General features: G+C 41.9%; 1 long non-coding RNA gene across 1 annotated transcript; it reads right to left on the bottom strand.

Annotated features, from left to right (window-relative positions):
- Nucleotides 1-301: 301 nt before the first annotated feature.
- On the bottom strand, nt 302-5,470 carry LOC116686032 (uncharacterized). The gene is made up of 4 exons (XR_004331132.1): nt 5,374-5,470; nt 2,933-3,065; nt 2,744-2,839; nt 302-396 (listed from the first exon to the last, which is right to left on the bottom strand). It is a non-coding gene; the product is annotated as an uncharacterized LOC116686032 (long non-coding RNA).
- Between the last annotated feature and the right edge of the window lie 2,311 nt (nt 5,471-7,781).

The raw sequence follows: 7,781 nt of genomic DNA, 5'->3' as shown, positions 1-7,781 counted from the left end.
TTCCACACTAATTTACAAAAACAAGTGTTTTATTATAAAAATCAACTACACAAAATTGCATTGCGATGACTTGTATTTATTGACTACAATGCTGCTATATATAAATACATGCTGTGTGACCAAGTTCTACTGCCGGTCTTCGTCTTAACAAGTAAAGATTTGAAGCAGCACCTGGTGCACCCAATGCTGCAGATTTGGATCCGCATTTGACACCGTTTGCTACAAACAGCCTCGTGTGTCTATTTTGATCGGAGTCAAATCACTGAAACGTTGATTATTTGATGGTTTTTGGCAGTTCTGATCCTCAACCGTCTCTCCCCCGGTACAAATCTAACCCATCATGCTTTGGTGCTTCGGTGTCGGGCATCGAGTCAGCTTGGCTAGGTAGGTCTCCTCCTGCACCACAGGGACACTGAGTGACATGACTCAAGACCTTTCTTCGGGGGAGCATAAATCACAGATTTCACCCGCTTTAGTACGCACGCTTGAGAAATAAAAATTTCCTGGACCTGTTTTCCTTTTTCCGTGTTTTGCTAATTTTTGGTTAAAAACATGTAGCCATGGAATTATCACTCATTTGCTAGGTTACATCTTCTTAGCCCTTTATACTTTTTTCCACTAGTTTGAACTTATTTTTGGGGAATTTTATGGCCAGAACCCATTTACATGAATGATTTGGGTGAAATAAGCATAAATATTAACTGTTGGACAAATAGTCAGGACAGATGATTACGTAGACCATGAACTTCATTCGGTAAGCATTTGGAACCGTCCATGTTATTTTTTGGGAAAGTTTAGTTAGCAACATTTTTTTTTTTTTACTTATTACAGAAAACTTGAAAATGTTCCCAAAAATTTGACCGTGAGTAGACATCAGTCTGTTGAAACTGTCCATGTATAAGTATGTATGGCCTGCACCATTATCGATTAATCATTAGTTGTCAACTCTTTACCCGTGTGTTGTTCTTTCCCGTCACCAACAAAAACACAACAGTTTGGTCACTTTTTTCAACATCGTGTTTACTTTTTCTGACCTTTTGGTTACTTTTGCTGACCTTTTGGTTACTTTTTCTGGACAGTTTGGTCACTTTTTCTGACATTGGTCAATTTTTCGACATTTTTGGTCAATTTTTCTGAACATTTTTGTTTACTTTTTTCTGACCTTTTTGGTCACTTTTTCTCTGACATTTCTGTTACTTTTTCTGACATTTTTGTTACTTTTTTCCTGACATTTGGCCACTTTTTCTGACATTTGTGTTACTTTTTCTTACAGTTTTGTTACTTTTTCTGTGACATTTTGGGTCAATTTTTCTACATTTTTGTTACTTTTTCTTGACCTTTTTGTCACTTTTTCTGACATTTTTGTTACTTTTTCTGACTTTTGTTTCTTTTTCTGACATTTTGGTCCCTTTTTTCTCCATGTTTGGTCATTTTTTTTTCTGACATTTTGGGTCCATTTTTCTGAAACATTTTTGTTACTTTTCTGACCTTTTTGTCACTTTTTCCTGACATTTTGTTACTTTTTCTGACATTTTGTGTTACTTTTTTTCTGACATTTTGTCACTTTTTCTGACATTTGTTGTTTATTCCTTTTTTTCTGACATTTTTGGTTACTTTTTCTGACATTTTGGTCAATTTTTTCTGACATTTTTTGGTTTACGTTTGCTGGGACATTTGGTCAATTTTTCTGACATTTTTTGTTACTTTTTTCTGAACCTTTTTGTCACTTTTTCTGACATTTTTGTTTACTGTTTTCTGACATTTTTGTCACTTTTTCTGACATTTTTGTTACTTTTTCTGAACCTTTTTGTCACGTTTTCTGACATTTTGGTCCCAATTTTTCTTGACATTTTTTGTTACTTTTTCTGCATTTTTGTTACTTTTTCCTGCCATTTTTGTTCTTTTTCTGACATTTTGGTCACTATTTCTGACATTTTTGTTACTTTTTCTGACCCTTTTTGTCACTTTTTCTGACTTTTTTGTTACTTTTTCTGCCATTTTTTGTTACTTTTTCGACCTTTTGTCACGTTTTCTTACTTTTGTGTCAATTTTTCTGACATTTTTGTTACTTTTTTCTTGACTTTTTGTTACTTTTTTCTGACATTTTTGTTACTTTTCTTACATTTTGTTTACTTTTTCTGACATTTTGGTCACTTTCTGACATTTTTGCCACTTTTTCTGACAGTTTTTTTACTTTTTCTGACATTTTGGTCAATTTTTTCTGACCATTTTTCTCTGCTTTTTCTGACATTTTTGTTACTTTTTTCTGACCTTTTTGTCACTTTTTCTGACCTTTTGGTTACTTTTTTCTGACTTTTGTTTACTTTTTTTGACAATTTTTGTTTAGCTTTTTCTGACATTTTTTCTCATCTTTTTCTGACTTTTTCTCTCTTTTTCTGACTTTTTCTTCTCTCTTTTCTAACATTTTTGTCCTTTCCCTCATGTTGTGGATGCTTTTTCAATGTTTTTTTTTCCAAAGTTTTAAAATATTTTTTAATGTTGACTTTTCGCCGGTCCTTTTTGTGTGAAAAAAATAACAATAATAATTAACTGAAAACGAAAACCAATTTCAAGAATTTTTGATTTCATTAGTCACTCAAACACCAGAAATGGGACAAAAAAGTCCAGGTGGAAAAATACCAAAATTACTCGTTGAGATCTGACTTTTTCAGTCTAAAATTGCAATACAATCTTACAACATTGTCCATTCATTATGTTTTCTCTGTGAGCAGAGTAGCGGTACCTGGGCGACTGACTGGGCGGGTAGGTAAAAGGCGTTTTCTGCGTTTTCTTCTGTTTGGGGGTGAGGGGGGGTCCAGGGGCCAGAATCATGTCGATCCTTAAAGGAAGAGAAACAGGATGAGCTCAGAAAAAGAAGAAGACATTTGCGTCAATCCGACAGACTACAGACATCTGTGGGGTAGTTCCTGACCTGGTCTGGAGGTATTTGATTCTACAGAGCATGTCCAGGTGTCCGGCAGAGTACTGCTCGATCACGTCTTTGACATCGTAATGCCTCAAGTTGCCTTAAACCCGCTTCTTGTTCCAGGAGGAATTGCATGATCCTGTGAGACAAAGCAAAGTTTTCTAGAATGAAGGCGACAGAATCCATTTGATCAAACCTGGGGAACTACGGCATCGTCTTTGTGATAACCATTTCAATTTTTCACATATTTCGAATTGATGCCATAGTCAATCGCCATGCGTCCATTTCTTTATTTATTAATTTATTACTCAGGACAATGCACATTGACGAGCAAGCACAAACCGAACACGTAATGTTCCCAGATTTGTAGCCCCAGGAGCTAATATTCATGCTGCACAGGACAATTCATTGGTAAACTTAAATGGAAACACAATTAGCTGTTATTACATGTTTGGTTAGCTTTACCTGGCTCTTAAGGGGCCAAAGTGGGACGCTTTGGGAGTGTGTCCCATAATGCACTACCTTTAATATATAGGGTTAGGGTAAGTTTAGGGTTAGGGTTTATATTAGTCTGTGTCTTCCTCCCAATACGTTCCCAGGCAACATGGGTTATGTTTATGTTCTGGTCAGTTGGACATTTGTCCTCGCGTAGTTTTTGTCTAGTCCATGCACTTCCCCGGGATGGAGCACAACGTGCTCTGTTTCATTGCATGTTCTTTAAACCAATCACAATTGTTTTGGGTTAAGCACCATACGAGCAACGGTGCCTTGATCCACTTTTCTGACATACAGAAGTCTCTCGTTATCCACTTGTCTGCTACTTGTCACAAAGGGACGCATGCGCGAGCTCAATTGGGTCTCTTCACATATTGGGCAGTGACGCGCATTTACGCCTCTTTGCAGCGACGTTTTTTGGAACAGATTGTTGGATCGTGTTGGACGGGAGGTCTACACGGAGATGCCCCTGTCCCACAGAACCCCACTGTGAGCCGACTTTCCAACCTAACCTCTTTCCCAAGTCCTCCCTGTGCAACGCGCCTTCAAATTGTTGGACAGACCAGTCTTGGGCCCTGAACCTGAAACCATACGGGTTGGATCATCCCATTCAGACGCATTCAACCCAAAATAATGGGGTGGAAGGAAGCAGCGTTTCACAGGGTTAATCACTCTCAACAGGCCCTCACACTAGTTGAGTTCCTGCATTAGTCAGCTGGGTGGCCTATGATGTTCTCCTGCTTAGACTCGCTGGTTGTCCCATGCTCACTCTGAGGCTGCAGCAAACATCCAGATCACCAGTCTTACTGTGGTCCCTGGAGTATTTTAAAACTGCAACGTACTCTAACATCTCCTGCAGCAGAAAGATAACAAGAGGATCGCTGAAAACAAGATTTTTAGCTGCTGTAAGAAGTTTTCTGATTGCGTTCTGGTTCTCTACTTCCTTTTTTACAATAACTAATCCCAATTAAAGCCCCAGGTTCCTATAAGCCCCGTACCCTCTAGCTTATCCCCTCACATCACAGGACCGTTTTCCCCTCCCCTCCTCCATTACATTTTTAAAACAAATTGGGGGGGGGGGGGGGGGGCAGCACAGGTATTAACTCTGCATGGGGGGCCCAAACGTTTTTGCAGACGCCATTTTTTGTTTGCCTGTCTGTTATTTTGAAAGTGTAGATGAGTAAGTCAATCTAACTTTTTGTGACATATTATACGAATGTCTAACGTCATTTTTAATGCCTTTTGGAGATTTTTCCATCTTTTCTTTGGCTTATTTATGCAACATTAAATCACGTGTTTTAACCTGGGGGGCCAAAACTTTCGAACCCCACTGTATATTGTATACTAAGTATTTTCGTTATCTTATCTTCTGTGCTGTGTGACGGATATTGGGGCTGCTGTAACATAATTGTCCCATCTTTTTGGGACTATCTATCTATTCGTTCTGCAGTAGTCTATCTATTTCGATCTATCTACATCTATCTATCTACTATCTATCTATCTATCTATCTATCTTCCTATCTCTCTCCCAACACTAGATCTATCTATCTATCTTTCTATCTATCTATCTATCATCTATCTATCTAGCCCTCATCCATCCACCATCCTCCATCCCTCCATCCATCCACCATACGGAATGACAAGGCTTTTTCGATACTAATGAGGCAATTTGCCCATTCCTAAAAGATACCCGCCCCAGGGGGCGTCAGACTGGGGGGGGGGGCGGTGAGATACCCAGGGCCCTCATTGATGAGGAGGCCCCAAATTTATGCTACAATGAACACTGAGGATGCGGGGATGGGCCCTAGACAATTCCTTCTACCCGCCCCGTATTTTGTGCCACGCCCCCGCCCAGCCCTACACATGATCATCACGAAAAAGTAGGAAGTCACATGTAAATTGGGAAAGTCACAAGACAGATCTTAATGAAATGTGGATTTAAAGCGCCTGACCTGACTGCCCTGATGACCAGCTTCAGTGTGGGGATCATCTCCTCCAGGAGGATGTCTGCAGGGAAGCCCCGTTCCTCTAAGGCTGGTTCTCCCAGGGCTCCAGAATCTGGCAAAATGAAACAAGTATTTACAAGAATGAGGGGTGACCCTGAAAAGTCGAATATTCTATACTTCGATGGAAGGAGCCTGATTCGACCGCCAGTCTCAAGGCACTGACACCCCCAGACCCCCCACCCCACAGACTCGAGTCTGTTCGCTGTGTCCCGTGCCGTCGGCGTCCATTTTGGCCGATTTTGACTTCGTCTTTTCTTGTCCGTTCGCGAGGAACGACACAACATCCTTGCTTGTGTCAAGTTGGGGGGGTCTACACCTGGCTCTTTAGGGAAGACCCGAAGATAAAATTAACATCCAGACCGCACCAACTAGCGCTGGTCTAGAGAGTAAGACCCGGTTTACGTCTTGTGCTGGTGGGCTGGGTTATCATGACGTTCGAAAAAAAACTTTCGGCCCGTCGCTGTGTAACCATAGAGTCTGTTAGTGTTGCTTTAACCTGGATGGGAAACCAGAACCACCGTGTCTGGGGAGGACAACCAGACCCGTGTCTGTGGAGGAAACCAGAAACCCCCGTGGTCTGAGGAGGAAACCAAACCACCGTGGTCTGGTAGGGAACCCCGCAGTCTGCTGCTCCTCAGGCTGGGGGAAGAATCCAGCTGGTTCTTAGAGAACTTGAGTAGAAAACCAGCAACCAAACTGGCACCCGAACCAAAAGAACCTGGTTAGCCTTGGTGGAAAAGACATATCATGACATTAGCAAGCCCACACAGGTGCCATGGTGATGGCCGTGGTCCGTGGCCCACACCCCCCCACGCGGTTTGACTTCCATACCTTCAGAGCTCTGGCTTAGCGGTGGCCCTTCATGCGTAAGCCGTGCGGAAGCGTTCCCCGGTTGCTGACCCGCAGGTTTGGGCTCCTTGGAGGACCTTTCCTCGATGGAGCGCGTGCCCCGTGAGCCTCCGCCCGTCCCGACCGGCGGCCCGCGCGTTCTGCAGCCGAAACACGGCTCCATAAACTCAGTTTTTGGCTAGAATGCAAGATAACACTGGAGAAAAGAGATACTTTGGAGGCGAGGGGTTGTGATATATGGCCTGAATGTTCAAAGTCATACGACACGTTTCTGCTAATGACCAACGTCTCTATTAAACAATTAAAAAAAAAATTGTGGAACTTTTTTGGCCCCCATCCTTTTTGGGGTATTTTTGACCGTTTTGGGTGCCTTCCATACGTTTTAGGACTCCCTTTGCGAAACTTTTGGTTTTTTGGGTCAATGCTTTTGGAGCTTTTTTTTTAACATTTTTGATGCTTTTTTGATGTTTTTTTCCCTTCGAACTATATTTTTGTCACTTTGTTTGCTTGGTGGCTAATGAACTTTTGTGGTGCTTTTACGAAGCCCAAACTGTATTTATTAGATTAGATTAATTAGATTAGATTAGATTTTACTTTATCACCCACACGGGAGCATTTTGGGGGGGTGGGGGGGGGGGTGGGGGGGGGGGGGGGGGGGGGGGGGGGTGGGTGGGGGTGGGGGGTGTATCAGTATGCTGCTGAAGGAGCTTTCTCAGGGTCGCGGTGCGAAGTTAGAAGCATTCGAGACGTGTAATAATACAGGTGTCCAATAAATCTGACTTTTTCTCTGAAGAACATGTGAGTACTCTCCGTGTCCGGTCCTGGATGTATCTGGCCCCAGTGAACCCCCCTGCTCTATACTCTCTTTGTAGGGACACGTGGCTTCGCTCCACACCGTCAGACCACCGGGGTTCCGAACCTTGGTGAAGTGATTGTCCAAATTCAGATTTGATAAGGTTATATTACAGACGCTGCATCCATGTTTATTAAAGTGTGAGGCGAGGGGTGCAAGACATGAAGATTGGCTCCATGAGCGACAGGAGTTCTTCTGCATCAATAAAGTGCCAGCCACCACCCCCACAACATCCCCATGTGATGGATTTCCCATTGCTGCTTATTTTGGTTCTTGTCCGCTCTTAATAATCGAAGGGGTGTGTAAGTAAACTGTAATATATATGTGTAAATATATAGATATATATAAAAACACATATCATATATTGTATAGATATTCCGTTTTAACATATCAATGGGTTTGATCCTACATTTTTTAATAAAAGACATCTAGGTGAAAACGGGACTCCATGGGTTTACGTCTTCTTTAGGCTTTCAAAGCCTTTTGCACTATGCAGGGACTCGATTTCAGTATCTTAGACGTGCAATAGAGTCCCAATACGTTAAAACCCAAACACAGCAATGGTAACGAGCCTTAAGGGGAAATTGTTTGGTTGTTCTCTCTTAATTGAAAAGCGTGGTCTAGCACCTAGTCTATTCATATCTCAGGGCTT

Source organism: Etheostoma spectabile, unplaced genomic scaffold (assembly GCF_008692095.1).
Source record: "Etheostoma spectabile isolate EspeVRDwgs_2016 unplaced genomic scaffold, UIUC_Espe_1.0 scaffold297, whole genome shotgun sequence".
Taxonomy (NCBI): Eukaryota; Metazoa; Chordata; class Actinopteri; order Perciformes; family Percidae; genus Etheostoma; species Etheostoma spectabile.
Note: the sequence above shows the minus strand (reverse complement) of the source record. Positions and strands in the feature narration are given on the sequence as shown.